The following is a 22193-nucleotide window of genomic DNA, read 5'->3' on the forward strand; positions in this document are numbered from 1 at the left end:
GTACAGCCTAGCATTAATTACAATAATGTGATGTGTATTTTAAAGTTGCTTCTTTATAGTTTAGCCTCTTAAAATGGACTATCCTCATAGGTACAAAATTAAAGTTCCTCCAAATAATGCTTAAAATTCTTGGGCCAGGGGGCAGAGGAGGTTTTGTTTTTCAACATTGCTCCAAATGAAACTATTGTACAATTCTTTTAAAGACGGTAGTTGACATTGTTTGTAGTTACATTATATCCATAAATATAGCAACCTACACATTTATTCAGCATTATTTTTATTTAAATAATGTCCATTGATTTTCTAGTCATTGAAAGCTTACTAGAATACATTTAAGATTTTATGCCCCTTTTCACTCCAATTTTTGCAAAAAAGAGAAAATGGCAATATAAATTACCTTTTAGCAATATATCTTCATAAATGTTGTTTTATAAACATTTACCCCCAAATGATTGATATTTGGGCCATCAGATTTTTAAACTGTTGTATTATGCCAGATTGTTGCTATAATAAGGGAAATACAAAAACAAAAATTCTTTATAGGTGCAGGCCTCTTTTGTTTTCTTTTTTAAAGATTTTATTTATTTATTTATTTATTTATTTATTTATTTATTTATTAGACAGAGATAGAGACAGCCAGCGAGAGAGGGAACACAAGCAAGGGGAGTAGGAGAGGAAGAAGCAGGCTTTCAGCGGAGGAGTGCAGGCCTCTTTTCTTAGAAAGAAATTTATCTGCTAAGTGCCCATACATATATATAAAATATATATATATATATACACACACTATATATATTGTTACATATTTATAACATATACACATTTATATATGTAATTTGCCAGTTCAAGAAAAATACACTAAGCCTAAGTTTGATGTTTGAGAACATAATTTAGTTGGCAAATTTCTAGGAGTTTAATATTGTTTGCTAAAATTGTGAAATTCAGATGCCAATGACTATTATGGTGTCCAAAAAAGGGAACATGTTAAAGGCTATTGTCCCTACTCCTGCTCTATTATTTTAATCAATCTATCAGGCTGTATATAAAAATCACAAGGAAAAATATTAAAGCATTGCTGTGGGTGCATGAACATCTGTGGACATCATTGAAAACCACTTATTAATCCCAATGAAAGAAGTTTTACATTTTAAAATCGGAGACCTCCTTATGCAAATCATTTTGCCTTTAGCCATTTCAAAAAGAAATGAAGGACCTAGAGGATTTTACAGTTTTACATAACACTGGTGAAATGGTTGTCAACTTTGATCTTACATTAATTAGTTAAGATCTTGACTGATCATAGCAAAAGCAAACTTAAAAATCTGGTCCCCAGTTAAAGTACAGCTACAATCTATAATGATGAAAATTTCTGCTTTATCTGTGATATTCTCTATGTTTGGCATATTATTGAAGGGCATATAATAACATAATTCATTGTCTAGTAAAGTGATTCACATGATATAAGTACATTTTTAAACCTTATTATATAGACATCAATCTCAATACTAGGTTGTTGTATACTTAAGCCACTGGAAGTATAAATCAGACATGTTTGGGGTTTTGTGTTTGTGTGTGTGTAAAGACTAAGATTTGAGAGAAGTAACTATATATACTTTAACACAATTATGGGAAATTAGGTTGTGGCTTACTTCTATAATGTATCAACTTTAAATAAAATGAAATCTATTGTGTCACAGTTCGCTGTTTTGTTTTGTTTTCTTCCCCCCAGCATAAAGTTTAAACTAAGATAAAACTTAAACCTATATTTAACTTTTAGAAAATATGACCTTTCTAGTATATATGAAGAACTAAAATTTAAAACTCACTAAACAGCCAATCCCTGCAAAGAATTTCCTTTTCCCTACAGGTAGCATGAAATGGAGCCCAAATGACAGGACCCCATCTGAGCCTCCCCAGCTCCCCCAGTCTGCACAAACCCACTCTATCAATCATGGCAGGATAATGCATAGTGGTTGCACCTGTGACAGGAAATGATTGAGTGCTGAACACAGGGCCGGCTTCGCCTGTCGCTTTGTGCATTTGTATTTCTCCAGGGCTGGTTTGAGAATTTTCAGAACTTGGGGGCGGGGAAGGAGGGATTCCCATTGTATTTTGAAAAAGAAATAATAATGTATTTTGATGATGAAGACATAACACAAAAGAGAAATTAGACAGCAAAATGGCCCCGTACGCTCAGGTGGGCAAGAGCACCGGTGCAGCGCGCGAGGCAATGTTATTAAGCTGTAATTTAGTTTAGATAAGTAGAGGATGCTGACCATGGCCATTCTTTTGGAGATGTCTTACTCACCCAGTCGCAAAACAGACGTTTGTGCCTTTACGACCACATAAAAGAAAAAGAACAAAAGGTCAAGGCTCACCTATTGTCCAAAAGGGACTGTATAATATAACCTAATTTAGGATAGCAGAGGAAAAAAAATGTTTTTTTTCTCCTTTCAAGCTCTTCTGCAGTTTTTTTGGAAAACTCTAATTTAACGTCATAATCTTGTTAGTTAAATGGTTTGGGTAAGTGCTGTAATGTTAAGAAATTGAAATTACAGTATGTACAGTTTAGATAATTTTCTGCTAATTCAGCCATTTATTGAAAATATATATGTGGTGGAAATATAAAGTGCCTATTTTACAACATGTAATATTTGAGTTGATCCTTCTGTGCAGAGCCATGTGTATTTTCAATTATGCAGGAATAACATGGATAATATATTTTATTGTGTCCATTGTTCACATAATTCGAGTTTGGGTTTCTTAAGTGACTAAATGAAGACTTTTGTTAAAATAATAAGAGTGCCTGTTAAAGAATGTTGGAGGGCAGGGAATAACCAAAAAGTAAAAAACAAACAAACAAAAACACCCCACACACTAATAGAAAACTCTGCCCACCAAAGGGAAGGGGGGAGAACCATAATAATAAAAACCACAGATCTGGATGGGAAAACTGTTTCTCCTGTTAGAATTTCCATTTTTGCCCGAAGGACCATTCTCTGTAGCACAGGACGTCCCCACATGCTGACACTTAGAAAACATTTTGTGGGAAAGAGTAGACTGCCGAGCGCTCTTTTCTTTTTCCTATTCGGTTTTATTACCTTCTACCTTCCCTAAACGTAGGCAAATAAAATTACAGAGAAATAAAATGACTGCACCGTTTGGAGGGCTGGCTTGTTCTAGGACAACCGGATTTCACCGGGGAACGTGTATGCAAACACACACGTCCCGTCTACTTCATTGTTTCCAGCGGTGACAATCCGCCGCTCTCCCTGCCTTTGTTGACCGTTCGCGAGGAAAGTTGCTTGGCTATAAACAGACAGAGGCCGCTGATTAGGAAAGTGGGGCTGGCGGGGAGGGACTTTCTCTGGGGGCTCACGGCTCGATCACTGCTTAGGGGGTAGAGGCTGGGGGCGTGGAATAAAGTAAACTGCGGGGCACTTAGGCTCAGTGAAACACAATTCGCCCCAGAGCTGCTGTGGCCAGATGTGCGCCGCTCTTCCAGCCCCGCAGCCTTTTCCGTCAGCATTGGGTCACCAGCCACACCGGGAGAACGGGGTGGGAGGCCTGGCGGGTCCGAAACGGGGGAGACATGCTGGCTGATTCCCGAGCCGGCGGCGCGAGCCCGGCGGAGGCAGCCAGCCCTCGCCCGGCCCGGCGGCGGGGCACTCGCTCCTCCCCAGCCGGACGCGCACTTTCCCCGGCAGGGGGCCGGGGTCGAGCCAGGACGGTCCCCGCGCTCCGAGCTGGCCCCCTCCCCGCCGCCCGCGGCGCGACGGCTTTCGTCCGCCCAAACTGGGGGGGTGTCTCCTCCATCACCCCCGCCCCAGCTCGGCAGCGGAGGGTCCGCGGGCCGAGGGAGGCTGGCTTCCTGGCTGCCGGGGCCTGGAGGTGCCGGCGCGCCCCGGGGCGGGGGAGCCGGGGGACAGGGGTCGCGGAGCCGCCGCTCGGCTGCGCGCCCTCCCCTTCTTCGGGGAGGCTCCCCGCTCTCAGCGGCGCGGGGACCCCCACCCCCGCAGGGGTCACGGAAGGCGAAGGTGTCTTGGGACGGCGCCTCGCGGGGGGCCCTGCGCTGTCCCGCCGCACCCTGTCTCCGCTCAGCACCCGCCACCTCCGCCCGCCTCTCGGGGTCCCTCCTCCGCACCCCACATCGTGTTAACTGACCAGGAGACTTATTTTAATTGCAGAGTTAAACATAAATCATTAGGTTCAAAGAAACCTCGCNGGAGACTTATTTTAATTGCAGAGTTAAACATAAATCATTAGGTTCAAAGAAACCTCGCCTGCCTCCCACTAATCAGCTAGAAAGGGAGGCCCGGGGAACAAAAGACGTAAAGGAAAATTAAGCTACTTCTCACTCGGCGCTGAACTTGGAGGTGGGGGAGCGGCACGGGGCGCGCGGAGAAGGCTGCCACGAGCAGGGTTTCCAACGAACCCCGAGAAGAGGGAGGTGGGGGAGCGGAGGAGGAAGAAAGACAAACATCTGGGGATTGGACCATATGCTGAAGCTTTGTCTTGTCCTTCAAAGTTCGGCTGCCCTTGAAGTGATTTGTCAGGCGGCCCACGGGTGACAGGGAGGATGTTCGGCGGGNAGGAAAAGAAGAAACCAGTGTCCGCGGAGGTGCGCAGCCGGAGACGGGGGGAAGCGGGCTGGTTCCAGGGGAAACGCCGAGACTGCGAAAAAGAAGCAGGAGGGAAACAGAGGTTAAGGAAGAGGAAAGGCGAGTAGAAAGAGAAAAACGTGAGAATGGGAAAAGAGGAAAACAGACGGGCAGAATAAACTGAAGACAGTAATTGAGGTGTCTTAGGAAAGAGTGCATATCTCCTAGTTTAGGAAAAGTGGCTTTGAGCTACGACCCCCCCCCTTTTCTTTCTTTTTTTGCCCGCCAACCGCTGAACTGATTAGACTGTAATTAAGGCCATAAAGCCCTCAGATTATCCACCTGTTTATTCACTAAAGTCGGGGTCTCATCAAGCAAATTAGCTGCTTCCAGGCTACACATTGGGCCTCGAGCTTGCCTGATTAATGAAGTTTATTGGGAGCTGTTAAAAGCATTAACTGGAGAAAATCTCAGCAATTCGTCATATTTAAGGGATGGAAATTAAATCTTGCTATGCAAATGAGAAAAAAATTTTTAAACCATCTTTAGGGGTTACTATCTGCATATTATTTTTCTCTAAAACTCTGGTCAGGAAAAAAACTCTGGTCAGGAAATAGGCATTAGAACACAAAGCATTATTTGGACTTAAAGTTAGCCGAAAAATACGCTGCCACCTTATTTGGCAGTATGATGGGGAGTGAAACAGAAAACGTAAGAACACAACTGTTCCCAAGGCAAAGAGATTTTGAAGACACCCAATTGCAAAGCCAAGCTCAGGAGAAACCGAATTCTTAAGTGTATCCATCTACAGAAGTAGATTTGGGAGGAGTCCTTCAAGGGGCTTAATGTTTGATTTGTGGGAAATCAACAGATAACTGAGAGAGGAGGGGAAGTAGCTAAGTGCCCTAAGGAAGGAGCACATGTGAGGAAAATGGTGGAGTGACATGTAAAAGCACCCAAAATAAATCAGTATTCTTATAAACTGGCTACAGAAATTGTTTCTGTACCCAGCGTTTGTAATCATAACCAACGTGGTTCTTTGGACGTGTCTGGGAAGGTGTGATTAAGAAAATAAGCCAGGGAAGTGGGAGAAATATAACCAAGTGGAAAGGGAAATGTAGTACAAATTGAGAACATAATCCAGAATTCGTAAAGGACAGGTTTACTTTACGTGGTGCTTGGTGATATCTGTTGCCACCCAAATATTTATTAAAGGTTGTAATCACAGAAGTGAAGGGAGAGTGATTTCTGAATATTAGTTATTCTTGAAAAGGGGGAAATCTTTTCTGCAAGAGTAACAAAAGTCCATGTATAGATGTCTTCTATTTCAACAAAATAGTAAAAATAAAAATGTGTAATACATTTTTTAGTCAATGTAAAGCTTATTGTAATGCAAGTCTTTCAAGATTTAACCTTAAATTTTTTTATTATTATTTTTTCCAGAGACATCTTAAGTATTGGTGCAGTTTGAAATATTTGCTTGACTAGCACATTATTTATTGGTTTAAGGGCAATGTTGTGTGTTTTATAATTTCAGTAAGACATATATTAGAGTATACAAAATTTGAAAATATGAGACAAAAGGGACAGCCAAAGCTAATGGAAAATTAGATAATTTTAAAGAAGATTTATCCCATCATAATAGTCAACTCTTATGGACTCAGTTCTAAAATAATAGATTTTTATGCTTTTCTTACTAATACAGTCCTTCAAAATTGATTTTCTAGATAATCTAACTTTTTTATTTTAAAAACTTCAAGTGTCGAGGTTTGTTATTTTCTTGCTTCTTAATGAAGTCATTTATAGTCAGCTTAGGAAAGTAACAGTAACCATTTATATTAATATTTGTTTTAAAGGTTTAAAAAGTTCCAGTGTATATATCCCTCCTTTTGGTAGATAGAATAATATAGCTTTGTGAAACCAAAAAAATATAAATGTAAATTTGAAGTCTAGAAAATTCGGTAACACTCAGAAGCATAGGTAACCTTGAAATATAGTCTTCGTTTGTCTTAATCTTTAAAAATCTTTAAATTATTTATTTACTGTCTTCCAAAATTCCAATATATTCTAAATATGAACCATAAAAATCCTTTTGTTTTTGTTAATACTATATATTACATAATTTGGCTTATAACATGATTATTCTGTAACAAATTAAATCTTTTTATTTAATATTGAAAATAAAATAATCATTTAAAATAGCTTTGCTTAATGACTAAAAATTCTTGATAAATGTATCTGATACTGTTCATTGAATTCTTTAGAATGTATGTTTACTTATATACTAATTACTAAGGGATTATATGGGAAAAAAGCATATATGTAATTCATTTTTGCTTATGCAAGTACAGGTTTAAAAAAGACTTAGTTCTCTAGAATTCCGAAGTAACTTGAAGAAAAACAATTATCCTTTGTACTGAAAATTGGTCATTTATTAAGACTTGGCTTTGTTTTTAATATTTGACTTAAATATATGAATGAGAGAAGAGAGACAAGTAAATTCTCTGAGGGTAATGAAAAATACACTTTGCTGCCAACAAAATTTTAGAAAATATTTTGTCTCATATTTTTAAGATCAAAACATTTCTAAATGATATTATACTCATCCCAGAGTACTTGTCATCATGGTATCGCGTGTATAACAGTTCCTTTAAAATATGCATAGTTTTGTACAAGGATAATTTGCCTTTAGAGTGCACAGTCATAGAGAGTGGGCTTCTGAGCTAGTAACTAATGGGTATCAATTATTATCATTTGTATTTCTGATCTCTAGAGTCGTATGGATAAAGAAGGTCAAAATGGTCCCTGATGAAAAGAAACTTTTAAAACGTTTGGAAAAGTTAATGAATTAGATTTCCCTGCACTTGAAGATATTAGGATTGGGAGATCAAGGCTCCCATCAGCCAAATCAAGAATATTCACAGTTGACAGGAAAACTCAAAGTTTCTTTTTTTCCCCACCAGAGAAATGCCCTCCCACAGCTAGTGGTGGTAATTCACAGGAGCGATTATATTAGCTTAAAGAGTGTGTTTCAGTAGCAATAAACTTTAAGTACACTCAGCCTAATTTTTGTTGTATTTATTTCATGTAGTTCCTCATAAGTGCTTGAGAATGCTTCTTGTAAAAATAACTCTTTCATTGTATAAAACATGTTTTCTGCTGTGGATAAAAGTACAATGTTAATAAACCATAATTATTGTTTTTTCTTGAAAAGTTCGATGAAATGAACAAAACTGGAAGAGATGTGCAACACTCCCCTTTTTCCCTTAATAGCCTTTAAATGATTTATGAAATAAAAATGCTGCTTCAGTTTGCCTTTAATAACCAATACTTCTTCACCAATTAGTCTCTATCCTCTTAAATATTCAAACCATTAGGATATAAAAGAAGCTCTTTCCATGTGTTCTTTAAGACCTACTGCATTTTTTATCAAGGCCTCCAGAAAATGGACAGTATTCTGATGCATGGATAATACGATCAATTGGTTTTAAAAATATATATTTGTTTTTATAGAATAGTATATGAAATAAAGAAATATGGAATATGCCTTTAAAGAGAAGCCAGCATGTCAATAATTTTCAGCAAGTACGTTTAAAATGCTAAATTTCATATTTTGAAGTTCTTAGGACTGAGAGCTTCTCTGTAAACACTGACTTAAATGTTAGAATTGACAGTTGAAAACTGTGTTTGTAGTTCCTTCAGCCCTGTAAAATTAATGGAAAAATAAGTACACGAAGATAATAAAGTTGATAATATTTTCATTCTCAACTCTGCAAATATTGCTCAAATGAAATGGATTTCATTATTTTCTATTTCTAGGGCAACCTTTTGCGTCTAGAAAGGTCAGTACTGGGATTTTATTTTGATACATGATATGACCTAATTCTTTCATTTGTTGCAGAAATCCAAAGGGGGTAGAGGGTGCCTTTCTCTCCCTCCCCCCCTTTCTTTCTTTCTTTCTTTCTTTCTTTCTTTCTTTCTTTCTTTCTTTCTTTCTCTTTCTTTCTTTCTTTCTTTCTCTTTCTTCCCTTCCTTTCTTTCTTTCTTTCTTTCTTTCTTTCTTTCTTTCTTTCTTTCTTTCTTCTTTCTTTCTTTTTCTTTCTTTTTTTCTTGTTTGATGTAAGTCTAAATTGCAACAGCTAAAATGCCTTCCCAAAATTGTAATGAGATCAGTGGGTTTTAAGTAGGGAATGAATCAATTATTGTAAGCAGAGCCTCTGCGTAAATCACTGAATGCCAAACCAACCTCAGGATTATAAAATGAATCTTTGACAAGTATTCAAGGTTTCAGCATAGTCTCAATAATGAGGATTAAGTACTTACTATCAAGTGAAAGCAAAGTTTTATTCACTACCAAGGAATACGTGCATATTCATTAAAAGAGGTCAGATTGAATGAGGCTTTAAAAAAAGAGGGCATCTAGTAGCAGCATTAAAGGTAAAAATCAATGATAAATAGGTCTAGTTCATGGTAAAAGGGAAAGATTCCAAAAGCATATTTCATGAAATGGCAATATGTTTGTGATTGAGAAACAGCTATCTTAACAATGAAAAATATCAAGTAGCTTTTATATTTTCATTTCTAACTCTCTAAAAATTAAAAAAATAAAAAATCCAGGGATTATCATAAAAGAAATCAGGACTACCCATTGTCTGTTTTTGCAGTTCTTGAAACATGGTATTTTTGACTGGCAAGAACAATAGAATGTAAAGTTGTAACAACTTAAGACAGAGAGAAACATTAACTTCATTATTTTTTTTTTAACTTCATTATTTTTGATACACGGTCAAGAGCCGCAGATTCTAACAGGGTAGGGAGATTTGGCTTCAATAAGACAGTTCTCCTGTGCACACAGCCCAACAGTTTCTTTGCTTTTCTTTCTTTTCTTTTCCTTTCTTTTCAGATAACTTGTCTTTTGTTAATTTGCTGTAAGTACTTGTGTAATAACTTTATAATTTACGGCTGCAAATGGCAAGTCAAAAACAAACTCCAGTGGCATTACCAGTTTACTCACATACTTTAATCCTTATGCTTACAATAGGGTTTATGTGTCTTAAAAAAGACATTTTGAATGATCCAAACAGAATATACTTTCTCCTGACTTATCCTGTCCCAATTACACACTTATTGAAATTATCTACGTTCTGCATCACATAGAATCAGATATTAATTAAATTTAAATTTAAATTATGCACAAAAACGGTAATACTGAAGTTTTGATTATTTTTACATATTGTTTCTTATACTATATTTCTATTAAAGCATTTCTGGCATTCTGCAGAGAAAAGACATGATTTTTTTAAAAACATGGAAGAAAGTTTTACACTAAATTACTTCAATATCACAGCACTTTATAACTCACTGACAGGCTAAATTTATATTTTAGTAACTTTTATTCATTTGGGCCATCATATATACAACGTACAAAGAGTACAGTACTGATGTTTAATTTTTGCCCATTAAAAGGTTAGATATGCTAAACTATGCTTATTTCTCTAGTGAGAAAATTAGGAATTTTGGCATAGATGTAGATATTTGTGAGAAAATAACGCCTTTGTAATAGTTACATTTTATGTGAAAGAATATAGTGCTTAACTAGTCTTTTCCCACTGTTTTTTAAAAATAAAAAACAAACCATACTTTGATATTCTTAAATTTTAATTTTCCATTTTTCTATATTTTTTCAAGTATAGTCCTATTGCTTTGGCATTTATATGTGTCATTTTAATTTTAAAGCTAAGAGATCTAATATTGATGTGCACGTATAAACGTAGATATCGCAAAATACAAAACTCACGAGAGTGAATTGAAAGAGGAATACTTACATTGAAACTGCAAAAGTATGCCTGAAACAGCTATAATCAACGTCTGAAAATTCATATTAAGGACAAGTTTTTAAATCGTGCGCAAAAGTGGAAAGAGATGGTTTCGGAATAGTGGACATTTACAAATAAAAAGATAACGGTGTCCCCTACGCAATGAAGGGTTTTAAATTCGCAGTGAAAGTCTGACATCTGGTGGCAAGAAGGAGGAGCGTCAGAAAACAAGAAAGGTATTGTGAAGCACCTCCTGGTTTTTATCGGACCAAAAAAGCAAATTAAAAACTAAAAGAAATTCTTTTATTTTTTTCTTTTAGACATTTTACGTAGCAATTCGCCTCCTCCTAAAGATTTTGCCGAGTCCTCTCTTATATTCACGTTTCCTAAATACTGTTTGTATTAAAGATACTTTTCCAAGAGGATCAAAACATTGCTCAGCAGTTGTTTCTCAAACAAGAATGATTGTGTATTTAGAAATAGCCTCATACTTGCGAAATTGATTAGAAAGTTAACTTTACAGCTTTGGAATCAAAATGAAACTTTCCTAAATTTTCCCCATAAACAAATGAAAAAAATTAAAAATTCACAAAGGAATTTGGTTATTTTAAACAAAGCTCAAGAGTGATAACAAAAGGATATTAAGCTTTCAGTTGAAAGGTAATCCTAGGTCCTAACACACATTAGAAAGATTATTCATAGAACAAAAGTAATGATAAGTAATACCCTCTGAGCCAACAATACCAATTTTTTTTAATTAAAATCATCCAAAAGAATCACCCAAGTTGATACGACAAACTAGCACCTACTACAATGGAATATGTTTCTACTATACGAAATTGATTTTTTTAAATTATGCAAAGTAAATTACAATAACAATTTAAAAATAAAGTTAGCAACACTAATATTTCATAAAACAGATTTTTCTAAGGTATTTCATCTTATCATTTTCATATGTCCCTCAAATAACTTTTAAAAATAGCACCATATCAGAATAGTGCAACGCTTTTATTTTTACTGCTAAATTTCAAAAACCCAAACCAGGGATTAACGCAGCATTTGGTATCTGCTTCTGCATATTTAAAGTGGAATGAAGCAGCTGGAGAGGAAAGCTTTTGCGTAATTTATATTCCTTAAAATATTTGACAGAATACTGCGAAAATTGTTAGTGGTTTTCAAACCATATCCTGGTAGTTGCTTCAAGCCCCCATTTTGCTCAGTGTATGTAAGCAAAATTTTAGTGCTACACTGTTTTCGTTGTGCCTTTTCAATGTCTTCATCCAAGAGGCAGTGGGACACTCAGACTAGAAATACTGCTGATACGTGGAAAGATCCCTGTCGTAGCATTTCATAAATTTTCCTGTAGTGGCAAATAAGCAACAGTATCATGAAATCAGCCTGTGGTAGTTCCGCGTTTCCCCAGTTTTGAATTAAATTAGCGTATAGGGTAGATGGTCACATTGGGTTGGTTATTGGTCTTTCTCATTTGTGCAGGAGGTTAAATTCATAGTTGATTGTGAATTTGCTGAATGAACTTCCAGGAAGACATTTGCGATACTCGGGAATGCCCAGTAGTTGATGGGAAGGATTCCCCCATGCCACTGCAATCAAAGACACAATATCATTTCTTTTTTTTTTTTTAATTTTATTTATTTATTCAACAGAGACAGAGATAGAGACAGCCAGCGAGAGAGGGAACACAAGCAGGGGGAGTGGGAGAGGAAGAAGCAGGCTCATAGTGGAGGAGCCTGATATGGGGCTTGATCCCATAACGCCAGGATCACGCCCTGAGCCGAAGGCAGACGCTTAACCGCCGTGCCACCCAGGCGCCCCAAAGACACAATATCATTTCTATTAATTTATTCATGAAAAATTGAAATTCCCACAAATTGAAGAGAGTATTGAATTTTTAAAAGTGAGAAACATTTTTACCAATAACAAAACATTGCTCTGTTCTTACAACACAGGTCATTCGTTACAGGAATGCTGACAAATAATAGAAATCAGAAGGGTTTTTTTTTTCCTTTAGAGATATTTCTTTTTATTCTATATTAAATAATTACTGTTGCAATTATGTTATGTATCAATACTCTCTCTCCAAGTGTTCTGAAGATAGTAATTCCTTCTTAACAGAGTTGGGAATAAGTAATCCAATTAATTTCAAAGGATTTTAGAATAGAAACAACTCAATATGTCCAGTAATAAATGTTGGTATTCATTTTCCTCATAAAAACACCTAAATTTTCTTTTTCATAAAAATTAATAATTTTTGTTCCAGAATATACTTTTTTAAAAAAGATTTCTCTATTTATTTTAGAAAGAGAAAGGGATCACAGGAGTCAAGGAGGAGCAGTGGGAGAGGGAGAGAGAGAATCTGGAGCAGACTCCCCACTGGGCATGGAGCCTGACGTGGGGTTCAATCTCAGGACCCTGAGATCATGACCTGAGCCAAAACCAAGAGTCGAAGGTCCCGACCAAGCCGCCAAGGCGCAGCACCCCCAGAATGTACTTTTTGAGGGCTCTTCAAATGAGGAGCCTATCTTCTTCACTTGTACCACCCTAGCTGCCTATGATTTGAGCTCTATCCTTATTTGTCCGGGTCGGAGGAAGAAGAATGATATCAATTTTTGCTGGCCTTTAATTTCTCAGTGCCCGGAACACGGTAGGATTTCATTTTTTTTAACGAATAAATAAGTAACAAATGAATGCAAAATACTTCTCTTTTTTCCCCCCAATATCAGTTATTTCCTCCTAAAAGAGAACATAAAATTCCAATATGCGTCTATCCACGTTTGAGAGAAAACAGTAAGATAAATTATTACAACAAACACATGGTCACATTAGGCATGAAGTCTTTGAAGATTCTTTCCTTTGGACAAAAAAAAAAAAAAAAAAGAAATGAAAGAGATGAGAATCGTATATCACAAACCTTCACAATTAAGCAATCCTCCGGGTCCATGTTATAGAAGGTGGCACATGAAATAGATAACATTTAGCCGCTAATATCTGCATTGATAATGTTTATACAGTGAGATGCCATCTGCTACATGAACATTTGCACGTATTAATGGGCCCTGAGCTTGCAATAATATATTTTACATGCAGAAGCATGTCAGAAATTTGTAACAGATCAAATATGTGGGCCTGTAATAGGCATTCCATTAAATGTTAACCATAATTTGAACATTTGGTTTTCTGATGATTTTACTGTAAAATTATATATTTTTAGAGCCCTCTTAATTTCCACATCTTTCCAAATCACGCCTGACTACATTATTTTTCCCTTTGATTATATCCTATAATATTTATTCCCTATGCTTCTCATTTGCTGCCGACAACCCTATTTTACTATTTAACTATTTTATTAATGACATAGTTGTCTTTCCTAAATGGTTGTAAGTTGTGCAGCTCAGGGTATGGTCACCCCTCTTCAGAAAATCGGGGTTTTCAGAGATAATGTTAACTTTTGAAGTGCCTGCACTAACTACATCCTGGATATTTGTTTTTATAGAAAAGCTACTAAAATATAATACAGATTATATGAGACATACATGTTTTGTTGTTTGCTGGTTCATCTAATGTTATTTGGCCTTGACCCTAGTCACTCTTTGTACACTAGCCTAGCTTTTTTTTTTTTTTCTCAAAGTACTAACCACTATCTAAAACGAAGTTATCAGGATTTTTTTTACTTGTTTATTAAGCATCTTCCTCAGTACGTTCTAAGTTGCACGAGGACAGGGATTTTTCTGCCTTGATTAGAGCTGTATCCTCAATGGCTAGAGCTATGTCTGTCTATAGCAGGTGCTTAAGAAGTCTTAATTGTCCTTAACCACTCTGTTTAGAATTGATACCTCACTAGGATTAGATTCATAGTGTTAGAAGGGAATTTAGAGTTTGTTCAATCTCACTGTCCACCCAGGACAAGAATTCATTCTGTCACATCCCTGAGAGATACTCATGTGGTTTCTGCTTTTATTTTCATTACCAGAGGCTCATCACATATTAAGGCAACCTGGGCCATTGTGACCATGCTTGTGTTTTTAAAAAGATCTTTCTTGTAATGATTTGAAACCTGCTTTACTGATACATCCACACCAGGTCTAGACTTGCACTGTAGAGCTATAAAAACAGGACAATTTCTACATAACTACTCTTCCAATATGTTACACACACACACACACATACACACACACATTTTCCTGTGAATAAAACATGACTAACATTGTTCATTTATTCTGCAAGGTGTGCCAGACAGGAACAACCCCCCTCCTCTCATGTCCACATAGTCAAACAGAAGAGACAGATAATTAAACACGTTATGTGCATTACACATGTTAAGCTTGTCTAAGAACTACAAGATCAAAAAGAACCAAGGTAAAATCTGGTCCCAAAGAGAGGCATCCCCAACTTGTGCTGATTCAAACAGATGTACAATGTAACACCCTCGTGCATCTCCCCATAAGAGGTATATTACTTAGAAACATTTTGAAATTGGATTTGTGTTTTCTTCTAGATATGGTAACATAACATGTATGGCCTCCACAGAGTCACAAGGCAAGAGGAGTTTCCACCAAAAAGAGCGTATTATATTTGGTTTCATTACATACAAGGTGGGATGTTACCATCATCTTGTAGAATTTCATTTTGTTCTAATTTTTCTGTGGTATCTTGAAAGATTGAATTGGTTTTCTAAATATGGTTTCATATTTTTCCTAATAAAATAATGTGTGATTCTCATGAAGAATCTTGTGTGTTTCTAGAACTTGCTTGTTTCTTTTTTTAAAAAGATTTATATTTGAGAGAGAGAGTGAGTGGGGAAAAGGGCAGAGGGAGAGAACTTCCAGCAGACTCCAAGCTGAATATGGAGACCACTGGGGGATCGATCTCATGACCCATGAGATCATGACCTGAGCTGAAACCAAGGGTCCAATGCTCTGTCAACTGAGCAACCCAAGTGCCCCTAGAACTTGCTTATTTCTAATATATACTTCTAATTTACTATAATGTTTTCTTTATAAGCATTTAGATCATTAATCAAATGCATAACTTCATTAAATAATGTATGTCATCAGCCATATTACACGAAATTGTTGATTCTAAAATTTTGAATGGAGATGCTTAGATGTTATGATATATACTTATAACTAGACTTAATCAGGGTGAAAATTTTTGCAGGGTGAAAATTAACTGCTGTTATAAATATTTGCTTTAAAAAATCTTTGCCTCACGTTTTTTGCTTACTTTCAATCTCAGTATTTTGGGTTCTAACAATGTCTGACACTTCTAGTCACTCATACTGAAGCACATCATTCTTTTCATAAACTCACACTTTTTTACACCATTATTCTCTCTGTTTCACTTTCTGAGCTTAGTTTGATCCTTGTTATGAAGTCCAAGTGATTCTGGAACTGCAGGGAAGGAAAGAATGGCTTCCTTATTTCTGAGGAACTTAACAGCTTTGATCATTCCACAGTTTTACAAGAGAGGGGCGCCTGGGTGGCACAGCGGTTAGGCGTCTGCCTTCAGCTCAGGGCGTGATCCCGGCATTGTGGGATTGAGCCCCACATCAGGCTCCTCCGCTATGAGCCTACTTCTTCCTCTCCCACTCCCCCTGCTTTTGTTCCCTCTCTCACTGGCTGTCTCTATCTCTGTCAAATAAATAAATAAAATCTTAAAAAAAACAAAACAAGAGAATAGCAAAATTAACATAAAAGGGAGAAACATAAAAGAAAAAAGGAAACAAGAAAAACAAGCCTCACAGAAAGATCTTGAATGGTTGTGGCTGATTTTATTTCCCCAAGATGGCCACCACAATATCTCTCTAGTCAGATGCACTTCTAGAACCTTGCCAGTCACCTATCAGAAGATGGAGTGTAATTCCCTTCCCCTTAATTCTAGGAAAGCTTGTGGCTCACTTGCAATAACAAAATAAAATGAAACAAAAATGATGCTGTGTGACTTCTGGGCTAAATCATAAAAGGCAACATAGCTTCCATTTGGTTTACTTCTCTCTTGAAATCTTTGGCTGCCATGGAAGCAGTCTGACTGTGCTGAGGCCACCATGTTGTGAGGAAGCCCAAACTAGTCCATGAGCAGAGATCAGATGCAGAGGCCCTGAGACCACATGGAGAGAGCAAGACCCTCAACCAGCTCCTACCTGACTGCTGCTCTGGCCCCACCGCTGCCACTGTTAGCACCAGCCACCATCTGACTATAGAGTCCCATAGCCAGAACCACCCAGCTAAGTCCTTCCCAAATTCCTGACCCACAGAGCTATGAAGAACAATACAATGAATGTTGTTGTTTTAAGCCACTAAATTTGAGAGTCATTTTGCTATGCGGCCATAATCACCATGACATCCAGAAACCTGGTACTGAAATTAAGATAATGGAGGATAATCTTGTTCTATGCACAACTTTAAAGACAGCGTAAGGTGAGATTCAGAATTCTCTGGTCCTCTAGATAGGTTCACCAGCTGTATTTGCAATACAGCAATATTTATCATTATGTTTTACCATAATTTGTTAAATGTTATTACATTTAATAAACTATGTATTACATTAGTATAATCTCTTAAAAATCAGCATCCACATCTTTATTAAATCCAGCAAGAGATTTTATTATTATGTTCTGTAATGGTAGATGGCCAGATAAAGGTCTCTCAAACTCTTTTAAACGTATTACCTTAAAAATGTGGTAAATCCTGATATAAAATAGCATGTTCAGCTGTCAGAGATAGAAACCCTGAATTCAAATTGGCTTACCTAGAAGGGCATTTATATCTCGAGAAATCCAGAAGTCGGAGATCTGCAAGGATGGCTTGCACTCTACTCCTTGTAGTCTCTTGGGTCTGCCTCCTCAGTGGGTCGATCACACTAGCAGCCAGATGGCTGCAGTGGTTCCAGCACTGTCTCTGGTTACATCCAGAGACAGCAATGTTCAGAAAGAACAATCTCCTCCAGTGAATTCTTATTTTGAATGAAAAATCCTTTCATTCAACAATTATTTATTCAGCACCTGAAAAATGGCAGGCAATAGCCTAAGTGTTTGAATGCTTCAAGCGCTCCTAGCAAAACAGACCTCCCCTTATATTTCATTGGACATAAATGGGTCACATGGCACCTGGTAGCCAATCAACAGACAAAGTTAGAAGACCGTTATAGTTTATTGAAATCCAATCCAAGGTATTTCATGGAAAGCATCACTCTTGCCCAAATATGTAAGAAGGGGATAATCACTTGAACAAATTGGAACTTTTCTACCAAGGGTGCAGTGGAGGAAAGGATATTCAGTAAGCAATGAACAGTGTCTGTAAACAGAACTTGTAAGAATATATTGTTATTCAACTTGTGAAGACTGTGTGATCATGTAGTATTGTCTTGGTACATGTTAGACTAAATAATCAGGATTTCTAATGATCAGAACTATATTTTTTTAAAATCTTGGCATAGTCAAAAAGGCTAGATAGCAATACTCAAATGCTAGCAATATACTGCTGGTAATTTGGGTGCTGGAACACTTTGTATATTTGCATGTTCTATTTATGTTTCCACTTTTCCCCTAAATTTTCTTTTATGAGCTTATTCCTCTTTAAATAGTTCTTTAAATAAAAAATAATTTCTTGTCAACTGTGTCCAGTTACATTATCTACTGCCTAATCTAAATCAAATAAAACAAATTTATGGAGCCTGAAGTGTCCCAGTCTCAGATCGTAGTAATGACATCTTTTTTATTTTTTTTTCCTGCTACTCCCAGCTCAACCAAGGGACAAGCAATTTTAAATAGTGAAAGAACTCCCTTGTGAAGAATCTTTAGGTCAATGATCGGAAATATATGGTATTTTTGAGTTTAAAAATTTATCTAAGATTAAGATGATTAGAAATTCACTAAATATATATTCATACAACTCTACTTGGTTTTGGTTCATGGTAACCTATTTTCTGTTTCAACTAATTATTCGCTGGAAAATCTGTTTTTATAGTATAGAGAGAAATAAAAACCTTTTCTTCGAGCATCACTATTATATATGCCTGGAGCCTACTAACATCAGACCTAAAAATAAACTGTATACAATCCATCTATCTGTCTTTTCCATTTTTCTCTGGTTTCAGTTTTCATGGGGACTCATGTTGGAATGGCTAATTATGACCACCCAGGCTGTTGGAAGACACACATTCTCTTGGGAAGGAAGACTATGGGGTGGAAAGGCAGCAAGCCTGCTCTCTACCACTGTGAGCAAGATACTTAACAAAATACACCCAGTAAGAAGTGTTTGCAAGCTAAAAAAAAAAAAAAAAAAAAAGTATCATAATTTCTCAGTTGCACTAACATACCTATATTCATTAGCAGAGTTCAGTTGTAGACTTTGAAAAAATAGTTATGGAAGATGAAGTCTGCAGTAATTTGCTTTTTAAAGGTGACTACCTATGATGCAAATTCTCCTGACAAACTTAAATTGACAAGCACTTGCATGTGTCTGAAGGACAGAAGCCCACATCTGGTTTTAGAGATGTGTTAGCTGTTGACCTCTCAAAACTGTTTGCAGGAACACAGTGAGTACTTCTTTTTCCTATCAGTTTGACATCTAAACTGCTCAGAGCTGGTAGGATTCTTCATCAATCACCTTGATCACAATGGCTGTATGGACAGGGAATTTAGGAGAGCTGATCTGCTCTGTCACTTTGGGCTATGGGAAGAACATTGTTCTTTTTTTCTTTCTTACTTTTCTTAAGGCGATCTCATCCATCAATCGAATTGCACCACAATTGAGACCTAAAACTAAAAAACACATATAATGACACTTGGTTAAATGATTGGGCACTGCTAAACCCACAAGGAATCAGGCTAACCATTCAGTTTGATTTAAAGAATCAGTCCCCGGTTGTTAGATGTTCATGTAAACAAACGGATGTTCAGTATCATGCATCATCTAGCTATAGGCTCCGGTACCACAAAGACTGTAAATATCCCATGTAACACTATACATTTTTCAAAATTAAAGACTTTGAAAACTTTGAATGAATATCATTCTGAATAAATCAAGAAGTACATTCTTAGAAAAGAAGACGTGCATACAGAATATCATAGTTCTGGTTAGGAAGTTTCAAAATGCAGAAGAGATGATGCACAGTGATCCACCATGAGAAACACAAGGAACAGAGCTGCAGCCGTTCCCAGAGACAGCTGGGGAGCCTCTGAGCTCTGATACCTTGGAGGTCACATCTCCCTCTGAATTTAAAGGTGCCTTATTTTGTCTTTTACATCAGTGAATATGATTAAACTCCTGCTGTTGTGTTAAATTTCCAAGATTGTAAAAAGTCAGGGGAATTAAAAAGGTCACTGCAGTATTTCATTTCACTAGCAAATCTGTGGAATAATGTTATAGGACTACACAGGAAATTGCTTGGAAAGAGAATCTGTATCCAAATTCTGGAAAACCTAGGTGAGGTAGAGAAGACCCTTTTAGATGTATACGTACAAAACGAGAATCCTTGCCACGTGGTATTATACAGTCAAGAAAACTAAGATGCCATTTGAATAGTGAAAAGAGGCTAGCTTCTGGTCACTTCACATAAAGATTTGCCAGCTCTTAGTTCCAGTCCCCATCTTTCTGTGAACCTGTGAAGCTGTTGATGAATTAGAAATTCATAAAGTCATAGAATAACAACATAATATAACCTTTCCTATTTCAGTAAAATTCCTCTATGTTATGGAGCTAGAAGTAAAAATTCAGATGAACATATAAAATTAAGAATCAGTGAAATCAACAAAAATAGAATATATACATCAATGAGCAAGTCTACATTCATTCAGGGCAAAATGTAAAATGCTTTGCTTAAATCTATAAGATGAAAAAACATTCATGTGATCTATAATAAAAATAATTACAATGCATGTTAATGAGTGTATGTTCTGGATTCTGTTATGCATCCCATTAGTCTTATGATATTTTGTGAAATTTTGAAACTCAAGTTGTTTCGAGGACGAATCTTTCCAGGCATCCAAAAGGACTGCCTCAAGTTTAACCTAATTTAGTGTCTGCACAACATGAATTATCAACATGGAACATTTTCAAAATAAGTACTACTCATGATGTTTGATTATATAAAATATATTTTTTAAATCCTATAATTCTTCAATATTAGAATTTTGGATAAGATTTTCAGGTTCTCCAAGGGTAAATGGTGTGCTTTATTAGTAAACATTTGTTGAAATCAAAAAATGTCAGACAAGTATGTTATAGATATTATCTCATTTAATATTCTCAAAAATCCTATGAGGTAATATTATTATGCCCACTTTATAGATTAGGAAACCGAGATAAAAAGAAGCTAAGCAACTTGGATGAGGCATATGGTACAGCTGGAATATGAATCCGCAGAACAAGCTCTTCCTTAGTTTGCTATTTTATGTAGACACAATTTAAGCCACAAACCACAAAGTTCTTCACTCAGTAAATTCTGGTAGTACCGATAACATCGTTATGAAAACAGTTTGATGACATTCATGTGAACAGTTTTTGGACTTCTTTATTTTTTTAATCCTTTATTCAATCATAAAATCAAGCTATTAAAGAATATATATTAATTCTATTGTTTAATATGGTTTTGGTGAACCACATGCACAATGAACCAAGGTGCTTGATTCTAAACCAAGGTGAGCTGAGTACTATCAGAATTGTATGCACCATGTGATACGCACTCCCAATAAAAGCTCTCAATATTGCCCCTTTGTCCCAGTGTCACCTCATACCCAAGGGACAGCAAAAATAAACATGAGCTTTTGTTTGATTAAAATGGTAGGCAATTTTGGGGCGCCTGGGGGGCAGAGCGGTTAAGCGTCTGCCTTCGGCTCAGGGCGTGATCCCGGCGTTATGGGATCGAGCCCCACATCGGGCTCCTCCGCTATGAGCCTGCTTCTTCCTCTCCCACTCCCCCTGCTTGTGTTCCCTCTCTTGCTGGCTGTCTCTATCTCTGTCGAATAAATGAATAAAATCTTTAAAAAAAAATAAAATAAAATGGTAGGTAATTTTGCAATATACAAAACAGAATCAGAGCAGGGTGTTGCCTTCAGTTTCTCTGAGACTCGCCCTTGAGAGGGCTTGATTGCAGGTGGTTTAGGTAGGAAGTGATCCTAAGGAAGCAAGAACGAGGAACCAAGGTGAGTCAGGAAAATGGAAAAGCCCTTCCAGGCTATCCTATTAGCGATCACTCTGCACAACTGGGCTCCATCCCGCTGGGACCCTTTGAAACACCATGTAGGACGTGTAGAAGGTGCCTCAGGACTGTTCCTCCCAAAGAAGGAAAGCTGGAACATTTACCCACGGATTTCTGGCCAGCCAAACTTGTGAATTTCCCAGGGATGGATAACTCTTCTCTGCTTCTATGATATGCTTGCATACGCTAAGCAGACTTCGAAGAAAGCTTTAAGGCAGAAAAGTTGGAGGGAGTCTGCGGCAGAGACATTGTCCATGCACACGGGAAAGGTGACCTGGGAAGTCAGAAGTGGGCTGGGAAATGTGCAGCCAGCCAAATCTTTGAATTATTTTTGTAATCTATCCATAGGCCCACCTATTGACCTCTGTTGAAGAGAAGGTGGATTTGTCTGAAGACAAAGTAGGTGACTCTGAGGTCCACTGGACTCTGCAGGAGTTGAAACCTGAATCGTGACCTTATTGCTCCTGCTCTCTGACCAATTGACTTAACCAATGTGTAGTCGTAGGGGATTTTTATAGCTTTATTGAAGAATCATTGACATACAGTAAATTGTGCACCACGA

General features: G+C 37.0%; 1 long non-coding RNA gene across 1 annotated transcript in view; it reads right to left on the reverse strand.

The window, feature by feature from the left end:
* Positions 1–10307: 10307 nt before the first annotated feature.
* LOC117803266 overlaps positions 10308–22193 on the reverse strand; it is a 44101-nt gene continuing 32215 nt past the window's right edge. Inside the window, exons 2-4 of the long non-coding RNA XR_004626952.1 lie at positions 19138–19193; positions 17180–17432; positions 10308–12015 (exon numbers count right to left, since the gene is read on the reverse strand). This is a non-coding gene — a long non-coding RNA (uncharacterized LOC117803266). The remainder of the gene's footprint in view (positions 12016–17179; positions 17433–19137; positions 19194–22193) is intronic.

Source organism: Ailuropoda melanoleuca, chromosome 8, assembly GCF_002007445.2.
Source record: "Ailuropoda melanoleuca isolate Jingjing chromosome 8, ASM200744v2, whole genome shotgun sequence".
Taxonomy (NCBI): domain Eukaryota; kingdom Metazoa; phylum Chordata; class Mammalia; order Carnivora; family Ursidae; genus Ailuropoda; species Ailuropoda melanoleuca.